Source organism: Balaenoptera acutorostrata, chromosome 13 (assembly GCF_949987535.1).
Source record: "Balaenoptera acutorostrata chromosome 13, mBalAcu1.1, whole genome shotgun sequence".
Classification (NCBI taxonomy): Eukaryota; Metazoa; Chordata; class Mammalia; order Artiodactyla; family Balaenopteridae; genus Balaenoptera; species Balaenoptera acutorostrata.
In genome coordinates, this window is record NC_080076.1 from 68065937 (window position 1) to 68076832 (window position 10896).

Consider the following 10896-nt stretch of genomic DNA (forward strand, 5'->3'; position numbering starts at 1 on the left):
AGTAGTTCTCTGGTAGAATCTTTAGGATTTTCTATGTATAGTATCATGTCATCTGCAAACAGTGACAATTTTACTTCTTTTCCAACTTGGATTCCTTTTATTTCTTTTCCTTCTCTGCCATGGCTAGGACTTCCAATATATTTTAAATAAAAGTGGAGAGAGTGGACATCCTTGTCTTGTTCCTGATCTTAGAGGAAATGCTTTCAGTTTTTCACCATTGAGAATGATGTCTGCTGTGGGTTTGTCACCTATATGTAGAATCTAAAAAAACGGTACAAATGAACCTATTTACAAAACAGAAATAGAGTCACAGATGTAGAAAACAAACTTATGGTTACCAGGGGGTAAGGGAGGGGGAAGGATAAATTGGGAGATTAGGATTGACATATACACACTACTATATATAAAATAGATAACTGATAAGAACCTACTGTATAGCACAGGAACTCTACTCAATACTCTGTAATGACCTAAATCTAAATCTAAATCTAAATCTAGAATCTAAAAACGAGTAGATATATGTATATGTATAACTGCTGTAGCAGAAGCTTGTTGAGGCACCCCCTTTATGTTAGCCCTTATTCAGCCCTTATTCTTTCTGCCTGTTCAACCTGTCTCCTACAGATGTTTTTTTCCCCTTTCTTGCTTAATTGCACTCTGAAAATGATTGCCCTCTAGCTAAAGCTGTACTCTGCACCTGATGTTTACTTCTCCAAGATGACACTCCCTAAAACTCCTTTCCTTTGGGACCATTCTTTATTCCAGAAAAGTGATGGGATGATAACCTCGAGGACCACCAGAACCTGTTCCGGAACCACCGGACGCCAGCCCTAATGATCTCAATGTCTCCAGGAGGAAAGAAGAATGCAAGACTACGTCAGTCCCGATCCTTTTCTACAGCTCTGTTTTCCACCTTGAAACTATAAGACCCCTTCCTATTTCCCAGGAAGGGGTTCACAGTCTTGAGAGCGTTAGCCCGCTGTGGCCCCCTTTGCCTGGCAAAGTCATAAAGCTGCTCTTTTCTACTCCTCCAAAGCTCTGTCTCCGCGTTTCTATCCAGCACTGGTGAACAGAGGCCAGAGCTTCAGCAACGTAACTGATTCACTTTGCTGTACAGCAGAAACTAACACAACATTGTAAATCAACTGTACTTCAATAAAAATTAATTAAAAAAATAACCACACCAAGACATGGGCATGAACTGGGAACATCAGTGAGACCTAGGAGGCAGGTCACCCCCTGGACCCCTCCCTGGGCCTGGTGTTCTGGGGGAGGCTGTCACTGGGGGATTCCTGGCCAAACAGGATTAGGTTTGCTGTGATCCCAGGTGACCAACTGGCTTTTCAGAAAAACTGGTCCAAAGACTGGCCCTGCCAGGACCAACTACCCTCTGTCACATCACTGCGTTTGTGTCCGTGAGACCGGTGTGCAGTCCCTCCAGGTGACCATACAGAAGCGGGGGTTCTCTGGCCACCCCGAGGGAGTGCGTCCCCTCGAAGCCTCACAAAGTCTCCTGCACAGCAGTGTTTAGCCTGGCCCATGGATGCCGGTGGGGGATGCTTCTGTGTGTGCAGCCAGGGACCCTGGCAACCTGACCCGTTCCTCCCACCCGTCCTGCTCAGGAGCTGCAAGGAGGAGGCTGACGCCCCATCACGGGCACAGGTGGGCTGGGGACGCAGGACCTGACCAGGAGGAGGACAGCACGCTCTGAGAGACGTAGACATCACCTTGCTGTGTCCTGTGTCACTGAACCAGCGGGTGTGGCAGCAGACAGCTGACTGCTCCGCGGACACCCCTGGAAGCTGTATTTTCAAAGCGGCTGGAAACCTGGGTTTAGACCTTTGTGTTGGGAGTGAGGGTCTGTATCCAGAGAGACACAGGCCAGGGCAGAGCCCCTTGCAACCACTGAGGCACTCTGGTGAACACTGTGGGGTGAAGGACAAGGGTGTCCCCCTGCCCAGACCTGGCCAGGCTGCGCTTTCTTGGTGGCTTTGCAGGTCTCACAGTGGGCCAGGAGAATCACCCAGCTCAGCTCAGTAGAAGCTCCTGGGCCACCCCCAGGGCCCCAGTAGTCACCTCCCCTCCCCTCCCCCAGGGCCCCTCTGCCCTCCTTGCCCGAGGCTATTCTGGGCTCTGCTGTGAAGGAAGCCCCAACCCCCGTCCCCCATCAGTCACCCCCCCCAGCCTTGGCCTCCCACAAGGAAGCCCTGGACGGAGGGCGCTGCCCAGGGTCGCACAGCAGGCAGGGCAGGGCCAGGCCAAGCCCCCTCCCCTGACCTGACACTCTTTTTTATTCCACAAAGAGTCAGCCCAGCATGGACACCCGCCCCCGCAGCCGGTGCCCTGGGGCCACCAGTCCGCAGGGGCTGTCCCGGCTCTGAGCTGAGCAGGGCAGGTCCGGTGCGTCCCTCATGGTCAGTGTCCCCTCTGTGAAGTGGGCAATGGCAGCCCTGATGGGGACTTCAAGGCTCCCTGAGGGGCTGTGATGAGCCTGGAGGCGTGCCCAGTGCCGGCTGCTGGGGGATCCGCCACTTGGGGCCGGGCAGTGGATGAAATCTTATCCCAAGTGTGCGGGGAGATGCTCCCTGGGTGGAAAGCTGACCTGGGGGCTTGAGGACATGGTGGGGTCAGCGGTGGGCTCTACGGCTGTCCCCCCAGCGCATGAGCTGTTCCAGGGAAAGTGGTCCTGTCTCCTTGCTCCCAGCACCGGCCCACAGCACTGCTCACTGACGGTTTGCTGAATGAATGAGTGAGTGGATGAATGAATGACATGTCTCGCAGGGCTGAGGAGCCATGGAAAGAGCTGGGGGTGGGGGGACAGGTCAGCCAACAGCTCACCCTGTGACCCTGGGCAGGTCCCCCAACCCCCATCCCGCTGACAGAGCCTCAGTTCTCTTCTCTGTGAAATGGGCCCACAAAACCCGCTCTGCTTTGCTGTATGGACTCAGAGGGTCCATGAACCCCCTCCTGCCTGCCCCTACCTGCACCGAGTCAGTATAGATTGAGGAGCCAGGGTCCCCCACCCCACGGAGCCTTAGGATGCCTCTGATGTCCAGAGGCTGCGGGGTCGTGTGCTCAGCACCGTCTCCCGGCCGGCACAGCACAGCCTCCTCGGGAAGCGGGGGGTGGGGGGTGACCTCATGAGGGGGGCCCGGGTGCCCACTGTGTGTGTGGCCCTGAGTGCCTGCGGGACCTGGGCAGCTGCCTCAGCTCTGGGAACCTCTGTCTCCTCATCCATGAGGTGAGGGGGTGTTAGCACCCACCTCCTGGGCTGGTCTGGGGGAGTTAGAACATGATCCACAGGCAGTACCCACCTGGGGCTCTGTACTTGTGGCAGAGAGATGACAGACACCTGCAGCAGAGCCGGGGACAATCAGTCCATAACCAGGCAGAGCTGGGGATGGTCAGTCCCACAATTGGGCAGAGTTGGGAACAGTTCTGCAGTAAGTTGACAGCAGTCATCAAGAGGCTCCTGATGCCTGCCCAGCACCCAGCTGACCGTCTGAGGCACTGAGGGGGGTGCAGCCCCTGCCCTCAGGGCACCTACCTTCTGGAGCGAGGTCAGAGCCCTGGTCAGGCTGGGAGATTGGATGGATAAAGAAACAGGAGCCCCCTTTTTTTTTTTTTTTTTAATTTTATTTATTTATTTATTTATTTATTTATTTATTTTTGGCTGTGCTGGGTCTTCGGTTCGTGCGAGGGCTTTCTCTAGTTGCGGCAAGTGGGGGCCACTCTTCATCGCGGTGCGGGGACTGCTCTTCATCGCGGTGCGCGGGCCTTTCACTATCGCGGCCCCTCCCGTTGCGGGGCACAGGCTCCAGACGCGCAGGCTCAGCAGCTGTGGCTCACGGGCCCAGCTGCTCCGTGGCATGTGGGATCTTCCCAGACCAGGGCTCGAACCCGTGTCTCCTGCATTAGCAGGCAGATTCTCAACCACTGCGCCACCAGGGAAGCCCCCCCTTTTTTTTTAATTAAAAAAAATTTTATTTTATATCGGAGTACAGTTGATTAACAATGTTGTGTTAGTTTCAGGTGTACAGCAAAGTGATTCAGTTATACGTTTACGTGTATCTATTCTTTTTCAAATTCTTTTCCCATTTAGGTTGTTACAGAATACTGAGCAGAATTCCCTGTGCTATACAGTAAGTCCTTGTTGGCGATCTATTTCAAATATAGCAGTGTGTACATGTCAATCCCAAACTCCCAATCTATCCCTCCCCTCCTCCCCCCCTCGTCCCCCCGTAACCATAAGTTCGCTCTCTAAGTCTGTGAGTCTGTTTCTGTTTTGTAAATAAGTTCGTTTGTATCACTTTTTTTGGATTCTGCGTATGTGATATCATATGATATTTATCTTTCTCTGTCTGACTTAACTTCACTTAGTACGATAATCTCCAGGTCCATCCATGTTGCTGCAAATGGCATTATTTCATTCTTTTTAATGGCTGAGTCATATTCCACGAGCCCTTTTTAGATGCAGCCAGTTTCTAGCTCCCGTGGACAGAGAAGGAAGGGCCTCCAGGCCGCCGGCTCCCTGGGGCCTGATGACAACACAGCACAAATGGGGGAGGGGAGGAGAGAGGAGAGGAAAGAGGACCCAGGAGAGGGGATTTGGGGGCTGAGTTTCAAGAGAGGAAAAAATGGGGTGTGGTTCTCAAATCCACTCAGAGGCCGACAGTGGGGAGGACAGAGAGGGGATGGTTGGATTGGGCCCCTTGGAGGTCACTGGTACCTAGCAGTGCAGGGAAAGATGGGGTGATGGCAGGAAGGGAGGGCGACGTGGAGCCCCCAGGGATGTGCTGTAAGGGGCTGGAGGGAGGAGGGTGTGGCTGGAGAGAACGTGGCCCCCAAGTCGGGTCACGGGTGGGAGACAGGTCCAGAGGGACCGGAGGGGGGGCAGGAAAGTGGGTTGGCCTCGACGTGCCATCCTTGAGGGTCAGAGCGTGGGTGCATGGCTGCCAGGAGGCGCAGCCTGGGTGAGCCACACGGCTTACCCTGGAGTGACCGAGTGCCTTGGAAGCCACTGGGGGTGCCTGCTAACTGAGTGAGGTCACAGTCAGAGGCCTTGCCGGACTGCCCCGTGTCGTGGGCTCAGGGGGGTGGGTTCACACTCGGTGGCCCTACTGCTTTTATATGAGGAAGTACAATCCTCAGGAGTTTGTCAGGTCACAGAGGCCATCCTCGAGTCTGGGCACCTCATTACCTCCGGGTTATTTCTTTCCCCAGGATCATGTCTGTGGGCCTATAATGGCAGTCGGGAGGGAAACTGTGAGCTGCTGAGGCTTGAAAGCTGGTGCGGGGCCCCAGAGACGGCCTTCCAGCTCTCTGACCGCTGGCCTGGGTGTCTGGGTCCTCCGTTACTGCTATATCGGGACCAGGCAGGGCCAGGACTGGTCCCAGCTGGGGCAGGGCTTGCTCGGGCACTTGGGAAACAGCAGCTGCTTGGCAGCCAGTGGTCTGAGACCTGGAAGGGGTTGGGTCACTCGTGGGCTGGTAGTGATTCCAGCCCCAGTGTCAACTGCAGGGAAGGGGACTGGAGTGGGATGCGGTTACAGTGACCGCAGGGAAGTGGGGTGTCTCTGAGGTTTCACGGAGGGGCTGGGACATCCGAGGGGTGAAGCATCCCCACGGCTGACAGCCCAGTGGCTGCTCCCCAGTAGGGCATCCATCCATCACGGGGCCTGAGGTTCCCAGAATTCAGGGCCCCTCTGCCGGATGCCCCTCTTCACACCCCCCAGGAGTGGTGGTGAAGTCTCACATCCCGGAGGAAGTGGGGACCCCAAAGGTTCTTGGCGGGAAAAGGCAGAGGCAGACACAGGGGCCTCAGCGGGGGAGAGGGGGAGCTGGCCTGCTGCTCTGGGGGGTCGGGGGAGGGCTGTCCTGGCCTCTGAGCTCCTGCTGTGCTCAGCACTGGGCCCCCTTCCCTGGACCCCAGACCCACAGCTCCTCAGACAGCAACCCCTGACTGAAGGTGTCATGACAGTTCCTGCATCTTTAGGGAAGCCTCTGGGACCAGGGAGTGGGAGTGGGGGGTTGGGCCTGGGAAGCCACCTGCTGGGGACTGATCCTCCTGGTGTTGGGGCAACCAAGGGTGAGCCCTGCGGTGACCCTCCCTGGGAGCCTGGACTGAGGTGGGGTCTTCAGAAAGAGGCGACCCTCTCTCGGCCCCTCCCCCAGTGCCCTGACCCTGATTTCTGACCCAGAGCATGAGGAAGCCAGCCACTCTGACCTAAGGCCCCTGTCCCCCATGGTCCCTCATGGGCACCAGCAACTCTGTCCCCTTAGGCCGTGGGTCCCAGGGAGGGGGACCTGATTCAGGTGGGCTCGGAGCTCCCCAGGGAGGAGGCTGGATGAATCAGGAGAGCCCGGCCAGGGTGGGCAGGGCACTGGGGGCGGCTGGGAACCTGGGGGCAGGAGCTGAGCTCTGGGGTCGGGTGGGCGGCTGGGGTTCAGTCCTGCCATGACCGTGGGCAGGTCACTCAGGGTCTCTGGGCCTTGTGTCTCCATCTGTAGGGCGTGTATCTTCCTCCGAGGGAGGTTTGATGACTGACAGGTAAGGCCTGGAGAGCATTTAGCTGGGGCCGGAGGGAAGCAGTGCCCGGAACTGAAGCTAACATCAGGCGCCTCCTGGGAGCCCAGGAGGAGAAGGGGCCGCAGGAAGCCAAGGAGGAAGGAAGGGGAGCCTGGGCTGGGAGGCCCCCAGGAGTGGCCCAGCCCAGGGACCGGGCAGGACACAGAGGGAGAGGAACATGGGCAAAGGTCCCCGAGGCCTCGGGGATCTGGGAACTGGAGCTGTAGTCAGATGAATAAGGCCCCAAGTTGTCCACGTCCTAATCCCCAGATCCTGTGAGTACGTCCCTTATGGGGCGACAGGGCTTTTGCAGATGTGATGGAGTTAAGGGCCTTGAAATGCAGAGATTATCCTAGATTATCTGGGTGCCCCCATGAAGGGTCTTTAGAAGGGAATGAGGGAGGCAGGAGGGTCAGAGTGAGGGGACGGGGTGTGGCGATGGGGACAGAGGTCAGGGGGCAAGGGAGAGAGGTTAGAAGCTGCTGCGGCTTTGAAGCGGGAGGGGGGAACCTGAGCCGAGGACTGTGGCTCCTCTAGAGGCTGGAAACGGCCTCTGGGAGGAGCTTGGCCCTGAGACACATCAAATTCAGCCTGTAGGACTCATTTTGGACTTCTGCCCCCCGACCTGTAAGAATACATGTTGTTTAAAGCTTCTGAGTTTGGGTGATTCATTATAGCTGCTAATGCAGGAGCCGAGGGACAGAGTCACCCACCGCCATGGCCCACCCCTCTAACTCCCAAGTGCAGTGGGATCTCCACAGCCCAGGGTCCCTGCATGAAGTGCTCGGGCGGGGCTGGGGCTGGGTCTCTCGCCACACCCCTCATCGTCAGAGTGGCTGGAGCCCCCAGACCCCAGGGGCCTCGCAGAGACACCAAGTCCCTCCACGGGACGGGGCTCTCCCACTGACAGCACGACGGAAGGGAGGAGGCGCCCAGTGGACAAGCCCCAGGAAGGTGGCACGTGCCTTTCTGGCACAGACCTGAGAGAGCGCCCCTCGCCTCTTTGCTCCCACCTGGCAGAGCTGGGCTGTGAGTGGGGGGCAGCTTGGGGGTCCCAGGACACCCAAGAGGGCCTCAGGCAGGGGTGGGAGAGGTCTTGTGTGTGTGGTGTGTGCAGGATGGTGGTCCACCCTGGGTCCAGGGGCAGGAGCTTTCCTGGCTACACCCCCGGGAGCCAAATCAGGGGACTGTTACTATGTAACTACACTATGTACAGGAACCGTACTATGTACAGTTACTATGTAATCCCCCAGAGATGGTAACCTGGTTGTACTGCAGACAGGAACACAGAGGGCTCCCCATGCAGGGACAGCTGTTTCACCTGGTGGTCATCACCATGTCATGAGGCTGCCAGGCGATCACCTGTGTGTGTGTCAGAGCCCGGGTCCCGTCAACGCTGAGGCCTCGGGTAAAACATGTCCCCACTTTTAACCGTGGTACAAGACACCTGGCTTCAGCGCTGAGACACCAGTTTCCCTCCAGCAAAGGCTTTGTTGAATCTCAGAGATTCTGAGGCACCTATTCCCTCCTTGCATTGGCTCCTGGGGAGCTCAGAGCTGATCTTTGTCATGTGCCGAGCTTCCAGGCAGGGCTTTTGTGGGACAGTTTCCTTCCTAGCTTCCTCCTACTCCTCTTGCAGCCCTGCACCTGCCGTCGGGTGAAGAACTGAGATGGATCCCAGATTTAAGAGCCCATGAAGCCAATGTTGCTGGAGTGTCCTGGCCCCCGTGGGTGGTCCAGCCCTAGGGAGTGACAGGGAGGGTGGGGGGGGCAGGAGCTGAGCTGGGCAGCCAGGGAGGAGGGCATCCTGTGGGCAGGGCCAGGAGCAGAGGGGGTCCAGGCCAGGGCAGGAAAGACAGGACGTGGGTTGGGGGGCGGTCTAGGGCGTCCCCACCAGGGCAGAGAGGGAGGGCTCATCTGGAGGTCATCAGCCATGGGCAGCTCCGGCCAGGAAGGTGGCAGGGGGTGGGCACGGCCCTGTGCTGGAGGAGGAGTGGGAGGAAGGAGAAGGCAGATGGGTGATGTGTCCTGGCTGGTTTCCTGGGAGATGCCCCCACCCAGGAGACTGTGAGCCTCTCCCCTTAGTTACTTTCTCACTGGTGCCTAGGATTCCCCACCCCACCCCCAGAATTCTGCAGAGGTTGCAAACTAAATATGAGAAAAAAAAAAGAAATGAGCAGAGAGCATGATTTCTGAATAACGATGAGGACATTTTATTGCAAGTTGTTTGGTGCAGGAAGAGGGCTGCGGTGGGCCCAGGTTGGGCACGGGGAGACCCTACTGGATTCTGTTGGGAGAATCTCTATGCCCTAATTTCTTTTTTTAACCATGCTGTGTGGCATGCGGGATCTTAGTTCCCCGACCAGGAATGGAACCTGTGCCCCCTGCAGTGGAAGCGTGGAGTCTTAACCACTAGACCCACTGGGAAGTCCTGGATGCCCTAATCGTGGGAGCTCTGGGCACCCTCTTTGGCCCCTGACCCTTCAGGTTCACACGTCCTCATAACTTGACCTCCTGCCCTGTGCTCCCTGCTGCTGCCGACACCAGCTGTGACCTCTCATCCTTCCTGGGGCATCTGTCTGCCTGAAGATCCCCTCCCCCCAGACGCTCTCCCCATGTCCTCATACAGCATGTCCATCCATCCATCCGTACTGGTGTCAGGTCTCCGCCCTTTTGGGGAGGGGGTTTCTTGCCTCATAGTCTCAGACTGTGAAGAATCCAGGGAAGCAGTTCAGATATTATCCTGGAGGCAGGGGAGTGGGGGAGAGGGCCTGAGGGCCGGCGGTGGGTGAGGTCCACACAAGAATAGCAAGTGTAGGGAAGCTGCAGAGGTGGGCTCTCCTGGGTCCTGCTGCCCTGATCCCCTGCTCTGGAATATTCTCTGGGCTTTTCTGGGTGAGAGTGAAACTATCCCTCAAGGAAACATGAGGAATCAAGAGGAGAAGGTCCCCGGGAGAGACCTCAGGGTCACAGTGGCAGGGAGCAAGAGGGTCACTGAGACCATCCCATCTTGTCCCCAAACGGGGTCTAAGAACAGTGAACAGACTAAAAGGGTGAGGGTTACAGGCCCCAGAGCAATTCAGACCCCAGCCCCAGACAGGACAGAGAAAACAGAAAAATCTACCCAATTGTCACTCCTGACCCCAAGAAGATGGAAAGGGGGAGACTCACCCAGGATGGTCAGCTGGGTCCACACCGCACACAGTGACACAACCTCGAACATAAACCCACCTGTCAACCACCCAGCCCTTAACCCAGGCCCAACTGCAGCTGCACTGAGGCTCCAGGACCACCCTTGTGGTCATGGGGGCTAGTCTGGCCTCGAGGAGGGAAGGGGAAACCCCTCTAATCCTGCAACTTCACCCCAGGGAAGCGGGGCTCCACCCATCCCCAGTTGTGGGAGGGGCAGGAGGGATGTCTGGGTGTCACATCACATCCCAGGGAATTTCCTTTCTGGAGAGCAGCTTGAGGGGGGTGTCATGGTGGGAGGGTGAGAAGTCTCTTTAGCACCCTGAGGGGATGGAGCTGTGGCCTCTGCAGAGTGAGGCCGCAGGGCATTCTGGAGGCTCCATTTCCTTAGAGGCATTCCAACAGGGCCATGTTTGTAGTAACTTGTGTGTGTGTGTGCAATTAAAGGTGCAGCTATGAGATCCTATGTTAGCACCTAGGACAGTCATCTGGGAGGGTCTCTGATCCCATTCTGAGCCCCTAAAGAAGTGTACAGTTCACAGATGAACCCACAGCACCTTCCTAGAACCTGATTCCGGACCTCAAGCTCATGGGACCCATCGACCACCATGGACACTTAGACATGAGGCAGTTGCGGTGGAGTCAGTGGTGGGCTGACTTCTAAGGGGTCATAGAGAGAAAGGCTGACCTTGGCCCTGGGGCCTTGAATGGAGGGAGGACCCACCTGACACAAGTGGGAGGAGGGATACCAGGGGGAGTGTGGGATGAGTGACCAGGGTCAGGGACTGGAGGTTCCTGTGAGTGTGACAGTGAGGGCCTGGGGGAGGGGCAGAAGGCAGTGTCCCTGGGGAGGTGGGAGCAGGAGGGGCCCTAAGTATGGGAGTAGGAGGGGGTGCAGTGGGGGTGACTCTAGGACGAGGTCATGGGGAATTACCAGGGTGAGTTTTAAACCAAAGGACACATGGAATCAGTGGGTCATCATCAATGGACAGAAGGACACTTGAGGGGGAACACAATCCAGAATGTGATGCTGAGGATTCCAGGGAAGGGAGCTGAGGTATTGTCCCGGGGGCCCTGGCGACCAAACAGTGTGTGACCAGGACAATCAGATGTGGAGGTGCCCCACACGGAGGAGGAAG